At 46.6% G+C, this 15,421-nt stretch overlaps 1 pseudogene; it reads left to right on the top strand.

Moving 5' to 3' along the window:
- The first annotated feature begins 4,264 nt into the window (after window positions 1-4,264).
- On the top strand, window positions 4,265-5,335 carry LOC115323859 (annotated as a pseudogene).
- Window positions 5,336-15,421: the final 10,086 nt, after the last annotated feature.

Here is a 15,421-nt window from a genome sequence, read left to right as displayed (position 1 = left end):
TTCAGTTTAGAGAAAGGCCGCTTATTGAAAAGGGGACGCTCTTTAAAAAAAGGCTTTCCTACTTCTAGCGTGTATCACTGGCGCGCGTGTTAAGCCATGCCCCCCGCTGCGCTCCCGCCGCTTCGTGGCGGCAGTCTGCGGCGGCTCGTTAGAAAAATGTTAACTCACCTGATATACCCGCACACGCCGCTTCGCGGCGGACGAATTCTTTAAAAGGAGGCTCATCGCCATTTTCTCTAAATTGGGTTCTCTAGATATAAAGGCATTCGATAAACCGGGGTCGGTAAAACGGCGTTCGCTTAAACGAGCTTCTCTAAACCGCATGCCTCCGCGCCGGTTGCGATATTTTTATACGGCCATACATTTGTTCTGCCCTTCGTTACGAACTTCCTATAAAATGTATTCGTATACACACGGGAAGTTCGGCCGCGCTCGGCGATCAAGGTTTTGTCGGCCGAAGCAAGTGCCAGCCAACGTGCACCCCAATTTAGCTACGCAAACAAAGTATCAATCGGGATCATGCTCTGCGTGAGCGTCCAACCGGCTACCAAAATCGCGTTCATACCCTGCCTTGCTCTGTTCAGCGCGGACACGGCTATCGTCAATATTCACTGAGTTTCCGTGCAACGGCGATCAAGACATGGCGTCAAATGAACGTCTACGTTGTTTATTAGCATATTCAAAGCGAACAAAATACGGTCCAATGCATTTTTCGGAAGAGCCTTACCTGAAAAAGAAATTCGGACGCGTCATTAGTCTTACCTTGAGCACTTTTCATTAACAAAAGTGAGCAAACCGCACACCCGCGACAGAACCGACGCAGCTTATCCCGCCTATTTGTTTTTTTTTTTTTTTCTCTTTTAGTGCCGGAAATTATCACCAGTTAGGAAATGACGTCAGGGTACACGAGGGGGGCCTACCTCCACCAAGGACATCGAGGCAAGTGTAAACCCGCACCTCTCAGCGCTACCGCCCGCGGGCCGACTGGCATATTGCCGCGAAGCGTGGAAGTTACTCACTCACGATGAATGGGTCCTTCGGACAATAGAGGGGTACACGCTAGAATTTACACAGGTACCACCTATTCAAGGGTCGCGCAGCGTGCCGACGCGAGGGCAGTCAAATCAGGTCCGGAAGGCAGTTTCCGAGCTGGTCAAAAAATGAGCAGTCTCTCGGGTACCGCCTTCCGAAGTGAAGTTTCTCTCCCCCTTCTTTGTAGTACCAAAGAAGGACAACAAGGTGCGCCCAATCCTAGATCTCAGACAACTAAACGAGTCGGTGGAACACAACCACTTCAAGATGGAGGGGTGGAATTCGGTGAGGGATCTTTACCAACAGGGCGACTCCATGATACGTATCGACCTGAAGGACGCATACCTGTCGGTCCCAATCTGCCTCCAGGACCGCCCCTGTCTCGGCTTTCGGGAGGGGGACCGGGTCTATCGTTGGAACGTGCTACCATTTGGCCTCAGATCGGCACCGAGAATTTTCACAGAACTACTGAAACCAGTCGCGGCCTATCTCTGGTCAAAGGGACTTCGCATCGTCATGTTCTTGGACGACATGCTCGTCATTGGACCAATCCCCCTCCCTACTGGCAAACCAGGGACGTCTAATTGTGAACCTCCTACAGAACCTGGGTTTTGCCGTGAACTTGGAGAAGTCCTTACTGACACCATCCCAGGATTTGTTGTGTCTGGGACTATCAGTAGACTCGAGACGATTGACGCTCGAGCTCCCTGGAGAAAAACTCGCCAGCCTGTTGGACCACCTACAGCAGAGGTTAGGGCAACCGGGGATCACGGCTCGCCAGGTTGCAAGCTTGGCGGGACAACTGAACGCGTGCCTAATGGTGCTGCCGAAGGGTTCCTTTTATATCAGGAACCTTCAAACAGATTTGAGACGAGCTCTGCAGAGAGGCACGTACACGATCACTCTTACACTATCCAGGGACACGCGGCAGGACTTAGCGTGGTGGATCCGAGCACTGAGGAAGACCCCAAAGGGCCAGATCAAGACACCCCCAGTAGTGCAGACGATACAGTCAGACAGGGCCGTACCCAGAAAAAAATTTCGGGGGGGGTTTTCGGGGACAACGGCGGCCATTTTGAAAGTGTCTATTGTCTTATTTTCGCCTATGAATCATGTGCATCGGTGGTATATAATGGAGAGTTGCAGCAAACCGGAGAACCGGTCCCGGTTTGGTATCCGGTAGCCGACCGGCACCACTGCGCGTGCGCAGTGGTGGAGATTAAAATCGGCTGGCTGCAAGTGCACCGACCAGGGCCGTACCCAGAAAAAAATTTCGGGGGGGGGGGGGGGGGGGGGTCAGAACCCCCTATCCCCCCCCCCCCCCTGGTTACGGCCCTGCAGTCAGACAGCTCGTTGAAGGGGTGGGGAGCATGCTCAGAGGGGTGGACGATCGGGCATCACTGGACACCACTCCAATCCACTTGGCACATCAATGCCCTGGAGCTGATGGGAGCCTTCCTGGCCCTTCAGGCGCTGGCAAAGAATGTGTGTCAGGGCTCCATCCTCCTCGAGCTAGACAACACAGCAGCAGTAGCTGCCATCAACAGGAGGGGCAGCTCCTGCTCTCAACAACTCACCAGGATAGCCCACGAGCTATGGTCGTGGTGCTGGGCGAGGGAAATATCGGTCAGGGCTCAACACATTCCGGGGCACATGAACACGGGTGCAGATCAAGCATCCAGGAGAGTGATGGATGCCAGCAGTTGGAAACGGTGCCCGCTCATATTCAGCAGGGTCAACCGTCTGTGGGGTTCCGTGCACACGGACCTTTTCGCAGACTTCTCAAACCACCAAGTGAGGCACTACTACAGCTGGAAGCCGTACCCTCGGGCGGCAGCAGTGGATGCTCTCAGCCAGGACTGGGCGGGTCAGGGCCTCTATGCCTTCCCATCGTTCAGCCTTGTGAGCAGATGCATTGCCAAGTTGCAGACCTCCAACAGTCCGCTGATTCTAATACGCCTCGCAAGTGGGCTCATTTTCGTCTTCTGCGCATGAGAAAGGAAGTAGTGGTGACGTCAGAACGCCGAGTCCTCATTGGCTGGTCGCGACCCCCTATTGAGCGTCATCTGCTCCTTTGCAACGTCGTCTGCTCGCAACATCGTCTGCGTCTGTCTTACCTTTCCTGCGACTTTCGGAGCGAACTCGACTTGGCCTTTAAGGGAGGGCAGACGAAATAACTCGAGCGGTACGTTGTTTTCGTCTAACAACTAGCAGACGCGCATCAAGGAGGGAATTCAAAGGACTCACTGGCGAGGTGTCCCGGGGCGCCGAGGTTTGTTTGCTTAGTGTCCGCAAGTTCCCTCCCAAATACTTTTTACCTCCATTCGTGTGCGGCGAGACCCCTCACTCTTTAACGGCGCCGGCGGGTTGGCGCAGTTAACGTCGTCTGCTTTACGTCTGCTAGTCAAAGCGATGGCTGCTTTACCTTTCCTGCGTCTGTCGGAGATTCGCCGCTTTTTCACCGGCGAGAGTCACCGTTGCCTCGGGAAACAAGGAGATAACAAGAGGAAGAAATTGACCTCTTAATCTAAAATTGAGGTCAGCGATCAAAGTATAACACGGGAAGGGTTCACAAGGGTCGCGCGGGCATATTCCATTCAGCACGTCAGCCGGTCGTGGGCAGACAGTCGCCGAGTCGCGGAGTGCTTGCTAGGCCTAACTGCCCAGCTCGTTTGGTCGCGTTCGGTGGAATCGTCGCCGTTGGAGCTTTTCCCCGGTGTCTGTGGATCCATCGTTCTTGTTCGTCGTGCTCTGTTTCAAGTAATTTTTACTTTTTTTTTTGCTGCTTGAAGTCAGGCCGCGTGAGAAGCTCACGTGGAAAAATAAACGTCCGTGGGTCGTCGCGACCGCGACGCTGTCGGCCATGCTGACTTGATCGTAAGAAGTGCGTAAGACAGCTTCGGAGCTGTCGTAGGATTTCGCCGTAACCTGCGCAAAACTTACGAAAATTTCGTTTCGTGAATACGAATTTGTTCTTAAGTTTTGTCTTACGCACATTTTTGGCGTAAGATCGTTTCGTAAATCTGGCCTCTGCACTTCCGAAAGTCGCAGGAAACGTAAGACGGACGCAGACGACGTTGCGAGCAGACGACGTTGCAAAGGAGCAGACGACGCTCAGATAGGGGGGCTCGATCAGCCAATCAGGGCTCGGCGTTCTGACGTCACCGCTACCCCCTGCGCAAGGAGCAGACGAACTTGCCCTCCGCATAGCTCCGGTCTCGCCATCTCAGCCATGGTACGCCTTTCTGGTGCACCACTCGTACGAGGAACCACGTCTTCTTCCCCATTCACACGACCTGCTGTGCAGCCACGACGGGCAAGTACATCCAATGCTCGGCTGGGGGGGGCCTGACACTAGCAGCATGGAGACTTACCAACTCCAGCAAACACATAGCCAACTTTCGGAGCAGGCTCCACACCTCATTGAGGCATCATGGAGGCGGGGAACACAGCTTACCTACACCTGTTGTTGGCGCAGGTGGGAACGCTGGTGCCATTCAAGGACTGTTGATCCCTTTTCTCCCACTCTGGCACAGGTGCTCAACTTCTTCGCTAGCCTCTTTAAGGAGGGCCTGGCATATCGCACTATAGGATGTTACCGCTCTGCCTTGTCTCAGATCTTGCAGAACTTTGACGGTTGCCCTCTAGGGGAACACCCAGGAGTAGTGCGTCTGATGAAGGGAGTGATTAATTCTAACCCCCCCCCCCCACCCCCCCCCCCCCCAAGCCCCGATACCCCACAACCTGGAAGGTTGAGACTATGACAACCCTCCTGCAGTCGTGGGGTCCCAACAAGGACCCTAGCCTCAAAACGCTCTCTAGCAAGCTAGCGATGCTGTTAGCCCTTGCCTCAGCAGGCAGGACGTCAGACTTGTGTCTGCTTTCAACTTGCAACATCCGGAAGCAATCGACGGGTTGGGAGCTCGCGCTCAGTGGCCTCAGAAAGACTTCTGGGACATCCAAACCCCTTCCCACCCTCTTCTTCCCAGCATTCAAAGAGGTTCGGGAATTGCGTCCAGTGAAATGCTTGCAGGTGTACCTCGAACGGACTGCAGAACTCCGAGGCGCCCACAAGCAGCTTCCGCTCACTACGCAAAGGCCTTTCCGCCCAGCAGCACGGGACACAGTAGCTCACTGGATAAAACACACACTAACGCTTGCGGGCATTGATACGTCGGTTTTCAAAGCGCACTCAACGCGAGGAGCAGCCACCTCCAAAGCCATGAAGGTCGGAGTGCCACTTGCTGACATCTTAGCCGAAGCTGACTGGTCCTCCGAGGCGACATTTAACCGCTTTTATTAACGGCAATCAGATACCCGAGCACACTTTGGAACCCAGGTGCTGAGAACACATGCCAAAGCTTTGAACAAGCAGATGTGAACTTGATAGTAACTGCGACAGAGGCTGAAGTATAATTACCAGTTCTGACGAATGGTACTTACCTGAAGTTAGAGCGGAAATTATACGAGGCAAGCGATACAAAAACGTCAGGAAGCCTCTAGAGAACACAGGTATTCCAAGCGTAGTGAGGAGTCAGAAACGGAAGTAAAAAGCAAATAGGGCACTTTTATAACATGTCGCTGAGAGGCATCCAGTTTGATCAATGCGAAAATTATGCGAAAGAGTGAGGAACGGATGAGTAATGGTAAGCAAGAATGATAGAAACGCAGCCAAGAAGTTTTGGGAGCACTTGAACTCACTGGTGAAACGACGCAAGCTACACCATCGAGATCATACATACTAACTCTAGAGGAAAAGGTCCGCCATTTTTTCATGCATTCTGGCTGCCACAAGCGGCGGAGCATGCAGGCAGACCCTCGGGGTCCCAGACATGGTTACCAACTGCCTTCGATTTCACAAATATAATTATATAATCAGAGCAGTTTCATGAACTTCAACAATCCACGAACTTACCTGTGGAAAAATATTCGAATTCCTTTCGAAGCTTTCTTTTTGCATAGCGCGCAGATGTACGGCCTCCCGTCAACACTAAACTAAATTAGATAACCGGCTTCGCGGGTGGCCGGGCCCGGGAATACGAAACCGCGCAACCACCAGATTTCCGAGATTTCGACAGAAGGTAAGTTAATGCAGCGTAATGAGTATGCTGCTTTTTATAAGCGTTAGAATAGCTCAGAATTTAGTTTACAACGTTAAATTATCACTGTTTATATTGCTGAGAGTTTTCAGTCTTCGCGATTACCATTGCGACTGTCGTCCTTCAGCTGGCAACATTGGTTTCTTTCTCTCGTGTTCTGTCGCTCTCTTTCGCGATCTTTCACTCGTGACCAGAGTGTCGAACCGATATTTTTATCGGTTCGGTTCGGGTTCGGGTTCACGGCTTTCGGTTCAGTTCCGGTTCAGTTCCGGGGCGCAAAAAATAACGGTTCAAACCGGTTCGAACCGGTTCGAACCGGTTTGAACCGCTAAATTGAGAATATATTTTCCGCGTTGTTCTGTCAATAGGCACTATTTAGGCCGTGAAACTAACTGCTGTAAACGATCTGATTTTTGCGAGGACCTATTTTTGAGAATTTCGCGAATCGCCTACAATTCGCGAAGAATGGGTCCCGCGAACAATTTCGGTAAAATGTAAATACATTGAAATTTATATTGAGATTCCACCGCGTCGAGAAAATTACAACCCGCGAATTATTCCAAAACTTCAGCTTTGACCTAAATCGCGAAATATTGAGCCCACGAAAAATAAATCGTTTGCAGTATATAGTTTTCTTTTTTTATCGTTTGTTCAATCCAGTTTTATCTTCAGGTACCAAAATTATAAAATTATGTTATTTATTCCCACACAACAAGAAAGAAAAATCTACATTAACATACAAAACGTCGTGTTTATACGACTCAACATCCCTTCGTTGACCAGAGTCACATACATCGTACCTGAATCGAAATGTTTTCGCGAAGTGAAGTAGGTTGCCTAAAATACCCGTGATTGGTACAACTTTGTATCGCAGTATTAGATGTTGAATCGTGGTTTTTCCCTTGAACTAAGGAATTAATTACAGTGAATAAAATCATGAAATGGGCACCTCGTCGCCATATATACCATAAAATGTGTTTTACGGAATACGTTTCCCAATATATATATATATGATGACGAGACGACTGAGCTTAAGGCAATATAATTTTCAAGATGTCACGAAAGTCACGGGACAAGTCCTTCCAGTCTATATTTTATAGAAACACTAAGCGACAATCGCAATGCTTGTTTTTCTAACTAGCATTGTTTGCTCTCAACACCATGATGCGGGCGACGAATCATGCGAAAAGGAGTGGCTGAAATTGTTTACTCTAACCTATGAGCACCTTCGTACTGAGATCGAATCTGACCTAAAACAGTGCCTACCCATGTGAACATTTTCTTTTATTGGATAAACTGGCATAGCCTGGATGTTGAGGTTTGCTCTTGGCAAAATGCCGGTCAATTTAATTTGCAAATAAGGATCACTCTCGCTAATTGATGATTTTTGTTAAATAGAACAAAGTGGTATTTCATGCTCTACTCAATTCGGAAGCTACTTAATTGGACACTTTCTGAGAGGTTAAGTGTGCAATCGCCATAGTTCCACCATTCGTTCCAGTAAAAAAAGGCGATAATAAAAACACATAAAAAACTTTTATATATTTGAGAAGTCATATATGCGTGAGGAACACATACAGTTTTTTAAATTAGCTTCAAAATAAAAAAAAACATTATTTAAAGCTTTTCCAAATCACCTATAACGTGTCTATAGAGGATAAAAGCGCCAAAAAAGATTTGCAGAACATCTTTCAGATAATTTAAAGATGCATTTACTTATATATCTTTGAGGTGAGGATCTTCTATTTATGCCGCCATATCTTCAGACAGGAATTAAGTATATTTTTATTATCATCGATAAATTTGACTTTATGAAGTTCACATAACCGCCTGAGACCGACACGGAAGGACGATACTCGAAAATACGCCAGCTGTTGAGTCTTCGGCAACGTGATTTTGTTAGCTGTTTTGCAGTGTAAAATACTGGGTTGCAGGGTATGCCAAAAAACACTGTGGTCACATAATATATCGGAAGGCAAATACACGAAATGTACAGAAATAAAGAGATGACACGTAATTTTTTCTAAATAATCCCTTACACAACGCTTTACTGCAAAAAGAAACGCATAGAAATGCATAAAATGATATTCCTAATTAAACACAGGTTCCGCGCGGGGCCAAACGAAGATTTTTAGAATCCTAATATAAATCACTTTTGGACATCAGCTTGCCTCAGCTCGAAACGTCGCGAGATACTACCTCGGGAGGCTAATGTTATCTTAGGTTTTACGTGCACTTGTTTTGGGACCATACTTCACGACTCTGTTCTTTATCAGTCATGTGCTCCAACATTTCATTAGGCTGCCGTATCTCATCGCGAGACTGCTATAAATACTACACGACTTTACACCTTGGACATCTACTGCTGGTGTTGCGAACGTCGCACTTCACCAGAAAGCTGGAGTATTTAACATGGTTTGCACGTGACGTAATCGCACTAGATACTGGTGTTTTCATTGCGAGTTGTTCTTGCTGAGAAAATCAAATGCGGTGGGGCAAAATGCACGCTGCAAAATTTTCGCGCTCAGTGCAAGCTATGTATTTCAGAGGCACACATTTTTCTTGTTGGTGCATCGTCGTTAGGAATGGCCCGAGTATCTGGCACGACGAAAACGTGCTTTCAGGCAAGAGTGTTTTTACAAATAAAAGTTGTACCAACTACCCATCTGTCACTACCGTTTCCAGGCCACGCGTTCTAGTCTGCGCCGAAAATGCGGGGCAGAGGAATCTTTACGACACAGTATGCTTTAAAACTATCCCCCTCCCCACTCCTTTTTTTTTTTTTAGTTGCTCCTCGAGATCCTTTTTATTCCTCAGGGATTGCCTGCTCCGTATTGAGTGGTGTTCACTCGACAATTATATTTGTGTTACTTGTTAACAGTAATTCTTCCCTGCTTTTACTTTGCACCAAACTGTGAAGGTTAAGCAAAATACAGGGCGGTCGAAACTTGGAGAACTTGAGAACGACACTCCTGTGAGACTTAGAGCGGCTGCCAACGTTCGGCTATCCCCGTGAGGCCACTAGGATCTTTCTTTTCAGGTATCCCTCCCGTGCACACTAATAGTTCCATGTAACGTCGGACTAATACGTCACATTTAGACCCTTTAACACTTCTATTCTCGGGACAACTATCTGAGGCAGTTCAGCAATAACGAAAACATGTTTGGGAGCCTCAATGCTGTGCATACATGTAAAATGGGTCGTGCAGCATTTTTTTTTACCTTAAGTTCAATAAATACCGCTAAGATGTAATCCCTGACGTTCATAACTTGCAAAAGCATCCATTAGTTTGCCCCTTCGCAAAATGGCAGACAGTCGAAAGAAAGAAATGAAACAGCTTTCCCCTCCTCAACTCGCAATTAGAACTATCAGCCACGTGATCTGATCCTAATATATACACCGTCAGTGTTTATCATAGTCATACGCAGGGTTGGCAAAGCAGAGAGCATGGGCTGATCTTCAGATATAGTTTTAGTTGGGCTATAATGCCCGAGCCCCACCAAAGCGACAAACAGAAACAAACGACAGCGGCTAGCCTTAAACCAGAGTATTTCGCGATTTGACAGGCTTTGTAGAATAAAGAAGGCTATGCTCAAACACGAGTATCATGCACACGATGGTACCATTTGCAGGCTTGTAAACGCTCGTGCTAACTTCGCGAGCACCGAACAACTCAAAGCCGTATAAAGGTACCATCGCGAACATGCTGCATGTGTCTGAGGCTTGTCGCTTTCGTTTGTTTCTGTTTCTAGCTCTAGTGGGACTCGGGCCCATTATGATCTTTGAGTTGAACACGAGCCGTTACCCAAATGTTTGGCGATGCTGGTTGTCATGAACCAGAGCCAAGGACGGGCAGTATTTGAAATACAAGTATTTGAAATACGTATTTCAAATACTTTGTGTATTTTGCATTTGTATTTAAATACAAATTGGGTAATGTATTTGACGTGTGTATTTAAATACTAAAATGTGGGTATTTCAAATAAAATTGTAATTAAATACAATTTTGTGGGCGAAAATACATCCCTCAAATTTACTGTCACGACTCATTTTGCTCATCCTAAGACGTGTCCAGAGCAGGAAGAAAACTACGTTCTGCACCGCATGCAGTGTCTCTCAATCAAGCACAAGCGTTTAGTGACTTTGTCATTACTGTGCTAGTCCAGGGCAAGAATAGTGACGAAATCGACTTTCACAGGCAGACTGGCTAAATAAGTGCCTGTGAGCACTTGTGATTCTTTCCAGCCTGATTTCCATCCATATTTTTGCCTGGAACTTTCTGAATGCGCGGGTCGTCCAGATTTTCGTAACTGGTGCGAGTTGCAACAATAAAAAGTTATCTAGCTAGTGCTGCGCGTCTTTGTCGTCTCTGTTCTTTGTTGGTCTATACCAAAATGTAATCGACAAAGAAATCTGCTTGAAGCTCTGTACTTTTTTCACCTATTACATCCAAGCTGATTACTTTTTTTTTTTGTGATTATATCTCTATTACGTTACTAGAGCCTCGCACACTAACTCCCGAGTGTGGGATGCCAAATTAAAATGAGATACCCAGAAACCCGTTGCACGTGCCCTGAAGTCGCTGACGCAAATTTTGAGGAATGTATTTGGAAAAGTATTTGGAGGGAGACCAAATACATTTGGTTGTATTTGTATCTTGTACTTAAATGCTTTTTTGGAAATGTAATTAGATTTGTAATTAAATACATTTTTGACGAAGTATTTTGTATTTGTATTTCGATACATATTTGCATGTATTTTGCCCATCCCTGACCAGAGCATTCGACTCGGGATCATGACAATCGGGTACATCATGGCGTCACGTGACTCTCAGTGCGAAGTTCTGATGTCATGTGACGTCACGGTATCAACAACGTTAATAGATCTAGCGACGTCCTCAATTCGAATCGACTTAACGCGGTGAGTCAGGTGACGTCACGGGGTCACGTGATGTGACATTACTTGACAGCATGTCTTGACATCATGACGTCACGTGACGATGTGACACATGGCTAATCATAGTGCCAAAAAGAAAGCGCCGCAAAAAAAACAGAATTTATTATACATTGCAATTCTGTACATGACGATTTGATCAATACGTAGAGGAATACACGTGCCAAATTTTTATTCCGAAATAATAAATTTGTAATACTAACAAAAAAAAAATACCGGGAACCATTTTGAACCGGTTACCGTTATATTTTTTTCCGGTTCAGTTCCGGTTCAGTTCCAAGATGGCGGCGAAGATTTCGGTTCGGTTCAGTTCCGGTTTGGCTAAAAATAACGGTTCTGTTCCGGTTTTCGGTTCGGTTCGGTTCCGGTTCGACACCCTGCTCGTGACCCAGGATGTCGGCGCGCGGGATTTCCCACTCCTCCTCACCCACCTTTACCCCCTGAGCTACACAGAGGTTCATACTCTCGCATCAGGGAGATCAACTAGAGGGAGATGATACGATACAACAGTGATGGAGGAGAAATTTCGGGAACGGGTACATGTGGAAGATATGAGAACCGAAGGAAGTAGCAGTCCAGCTTGTAACATCGCGGATTTTGGACAAAGAATGGGAAAAGGCGGAACACAGAGTCCCTAGTAGCACGTCGACAGGCACAGATGGTATCCCAATCAAGCCAGCGAAGAGAGTGGGTCCTAAATCTAAGGCAAAACTAAGTGATGTGATGAGCACTATGATAGCAAAAGGAAATATTACAGATGAATGGAGGCTTACTAGGATGAGTATGACATAAGGGAAAGGGAGATATGTCCGATATTAGGAATTATCGTCCCATAACCGTGACACCAGTTATTTACAGGTTGGTAATGCAGATTATAAAGAACAGACTGGAGGAATGGGTAGATTGCGAGGGCATACTGGCCGAGTTACAGAACGGGTTTCGGAAGCAAAGAAGGTTGGAGGACATTATATTTTCTCTAATACCGTGTATAGAAATAGCGCAAAAAGAAAACAGACAGCTCTGGCTGGGATTTCTGGATATCAAGGGTGCCTATGACAATGTGAACCAAAGGAACCTGTGGGACATAGTGGAGAGATTAAACCTAGATGAAGGACTAACAGCAATATTAAGGAATATTTACAAAGATAATAAGGTGATTATGAAATGAGAAGGAAAGACAACGAGAAAAACAGAGATAAGACGAGGGCTTAGGCAGGGGTGCCCGTTGTCGCCTTTGCTGTTTATGTTGTATCTGAGAGGATTGTAGGATAGACTAGAAAAGAGTGGGCTTGGATTCGACCTTTCGTACAGTAAGCTAGGCCAAAGAATTCAGCAATCCTTACCGGGGTTGATGTATGTGGATGATATCGTACTGATGGCTAACAACAGGATAGAGTTGCAGGAATTAATGAGCATCTGTGGTAGGGAGGGAGAGGAATTAGGTTTAGAATTCAGTAGTGAAAAATCAGCAGTCATGATTTTTAACGATGATGAAGTTGAGAGGCTGAAGATACAGAATATTACAGTTGAGAGAGCTAGTAAATACAAGTATCTAGGAGTATGGATATGTGATGGTGCAGAATATCTCAGTGAGCATGAAAGGTATATAATAGGTGAGGGCAACAGAAATGCAGCTGTAATGAAAAATAGAGCACTTTGGAATTACAACAGGTATGAGGTGGTGAGAGAGATTTGGAAAGGGGTCATGGTGCCTGGCTTGGCTTTTGGAAACGCAGTGCTATGCATGAAATCCTATATGCATGCAAGACTAGAAATAAAACAGCGGGGAGTAGGTAGGCTGGCTTTGGGGGCACATTGCAAGACGTTAAACCAGGGAGTACAAGGAGACATAGGAGGGGCGTCATTTGAGAGCAGGGAAGCTGTGAGCAAGATAGAATTTGAGGATCGGTTGAGGCGGATGGATGGGCAGCAATGGGCACGAAAGGAGTATAGACACGAGGTGGAGGCAGCGCAGTTACGGAAGAGCAGGTCTCAGTTAAGAAGAAAGTTAAGGCCACAGAAAGAGATTGGTGGCTAGATGGAAGGCAGACAAAGACAACTCTGGAAAGCTATATAAATTAAACAAAACAGTTATTGCCAAAGAAAGCATTTATGACAATTCTAGGGGAAGGGGAGGCACTCAATTGATCGAATGACGTTTTAGCGAACACCCACGTTTCACCGAACGACACTTTAGCGAATAGTCGGACGCCGCAAAGTGGCGTTTTCCGGTGGGCCAAGTGAGTTCATATTTCTGTAATGAGCTGCCGCAGACTGTCGCCGGCGAAGCGGCGTAAAGCGCAGCGCGACGGATGGGTTAACGCGCGCCCCCGTTATTCGCTAAAACGTCCATTCGCTCAAATGTCGCCGTTCGCTAAAATGTCATTCGCTCTTGTGATACGGACCCCTAGGGGAAGCTCATTGTTGTTTGAAGCGAAGACGGGTGTTCTGCGAACCAGAACATACAGAGCGAAGTACCAGGAAATGGATACAGTGTGCACTGCTTATGGAGAAGAGGACGAGACGGCTGAGCACTTGATACTCTACTGTAAAGGGCTTCACCCTATGCCTACCGAAGGCAACATAGATTTAATAAAGTCATTGGGTTTTAGAGACAGCGATGGAAGGGTGGATTTTAAGACAGTATAGATTACCAGGCAAAGATTAAGTGAATGCTGGCAGAAAGCGAGAGAAAACTAGTTATTTTCTTATTAACTGATGGAAAGGGGTTTTTATAGCCTCACTTTCTTTTCAGTGCGGAGTGAATATAGCTTTCACGTTTAAATATTCTAAGCTCGAATGGTAAAACAAAATAGCTAGGTGGCGTAATACCGCCCGATCCAAAGGGCTCAGCCGGATTCATCCATCCATCCATCATCCAAACATGAGTTCCAAAAAAAAAGAGATACCTTGTAGTGTGTGTGTGTCGTTCCTGCAGTCTCGGGGTTTTTGTAATATTCAATAAACACATAGAAGAAATAAATAAAGCAGCGTAAAATAGTCATTGCACAATATCCATACCATATACGGCTGAATTACGTAAATAAAATAAACATGTTTTTTTTTTATGTAGAATATCAAATAGCAAAAGTAGAATATCAGCACCTTCATCGTTATAAATGTAGCTTGGTATAAAGTTAAACCAGGACCAACTGTAAACAAGCAAGCCTCGCCGGCGAACAATCCCCCCCTAACCCCCCCCCCCCCCCCTCCTTTCCCCGCTTATCTGTCTGTGACGGATTACGCAGCATTTGCTCGCAAACGGCGGCAGCCGCACTAAAACAGAAAAAGAATGGGAGGCCGGAAAGATGCATAGGAGAGTACAGTTCACTGTAGTAGCAGTAAGCCCGTTGTCCGCGCTTCCATGTCCCGCTAAAGGTTGACACGCCACGTGGTGTCGAAACCCGGAACTAGGCCGCTTTGATCTGGAACCTTGGCCATAAAATTTACCTCACACTGTATTGTGTAATGCCCTTCAGGGCTTCTAAGGGTAAATAAAGGAAATGAAATGAAACATGACTCTTCCAATATCCTCTCTAACCTCCTCGGTGATCTCTACAAAGAATTCACAGGCCGCTTCCACAACATCAGCCGCCTCACCAACGATCAGTTCCAGGTTTTCTCTTTGCTTTTTGCGGTGCGGGTGGACGACATCGCGCCGGAGCTGCAGATGAAACTTCTAGAGCTGCAGGCAAACACCATCCTGAGGCAGAAGTTTAAGGACGTGGGAGATCCAGAATTTTACAAGGTTCCGGGCGAAGCAAGCTTTCCGACGCTGCGTCAACAAGCGGCTGTCATCGCCATGTTTGAGGGCGTATACTTATGCGAACACCTCTTGCTGAAGGTGAACAAGTCAGTCCTCCGGTCAAGGACGGCTGATTTGAACAGCTGCGACCGACCATGAGGATCGCCTCAGCACAAGAACTAAATGTAGACATATCCTACTCTCGTCGCAGCTAAGCGTTGCCACGCATGATGCCAGCGTGCCTTGAACTTTGGCTGTTATTGTGTGCTTTACAAGAAATAAACCTTTGAAAACAGCGGAAAAAACACGAAGGACAAGCACGAGAAGTGAACGAACACAACGCTGACTGGCAGCTGAAGTTTATTCCTGCAAGGAACAGAAAGGAAAACAAAGAGGCAAGATAGATAAAAAGATAATCAACCCCCTCATGCACGCCTGGAAACATTTAAACATTTGTTTGTTTAAATGTTTGCAGGCGTGCCTGAAGGGGGTTGATTATATTTTATCTATCTTGTTTCTTTTTGTGTTTTGTTTAAATGTTTGCAGGCGTGCCTCAAGGGGGTTGATTATCTTTATTTTGCTTTTTTTTAT

The sequence above is a fragment of the Ixodes scapularis genome, unplaced genomic scaffold (genome assembly GCF_016920785.2).
Source record: "Ixodes scapularis isolate PalLabHiFi unplaced genomic scaffold, ASM1692078v2 PGA_scaffold12__126_contigs__length_90152505, whole genome shotgun sequence".
NCBI classification, from domain to species: domain Eukaryota; kingdom Metazoa; phylum Arthropoda; class Arachnida; order Ixodida; family Ixodidae; genus Ixodes; species Ixodes scapularis.
Note: the sequence above shows the minus strand (reverse complement) of the source record. Positions and strands in the feature narration are given on the sequence as shown.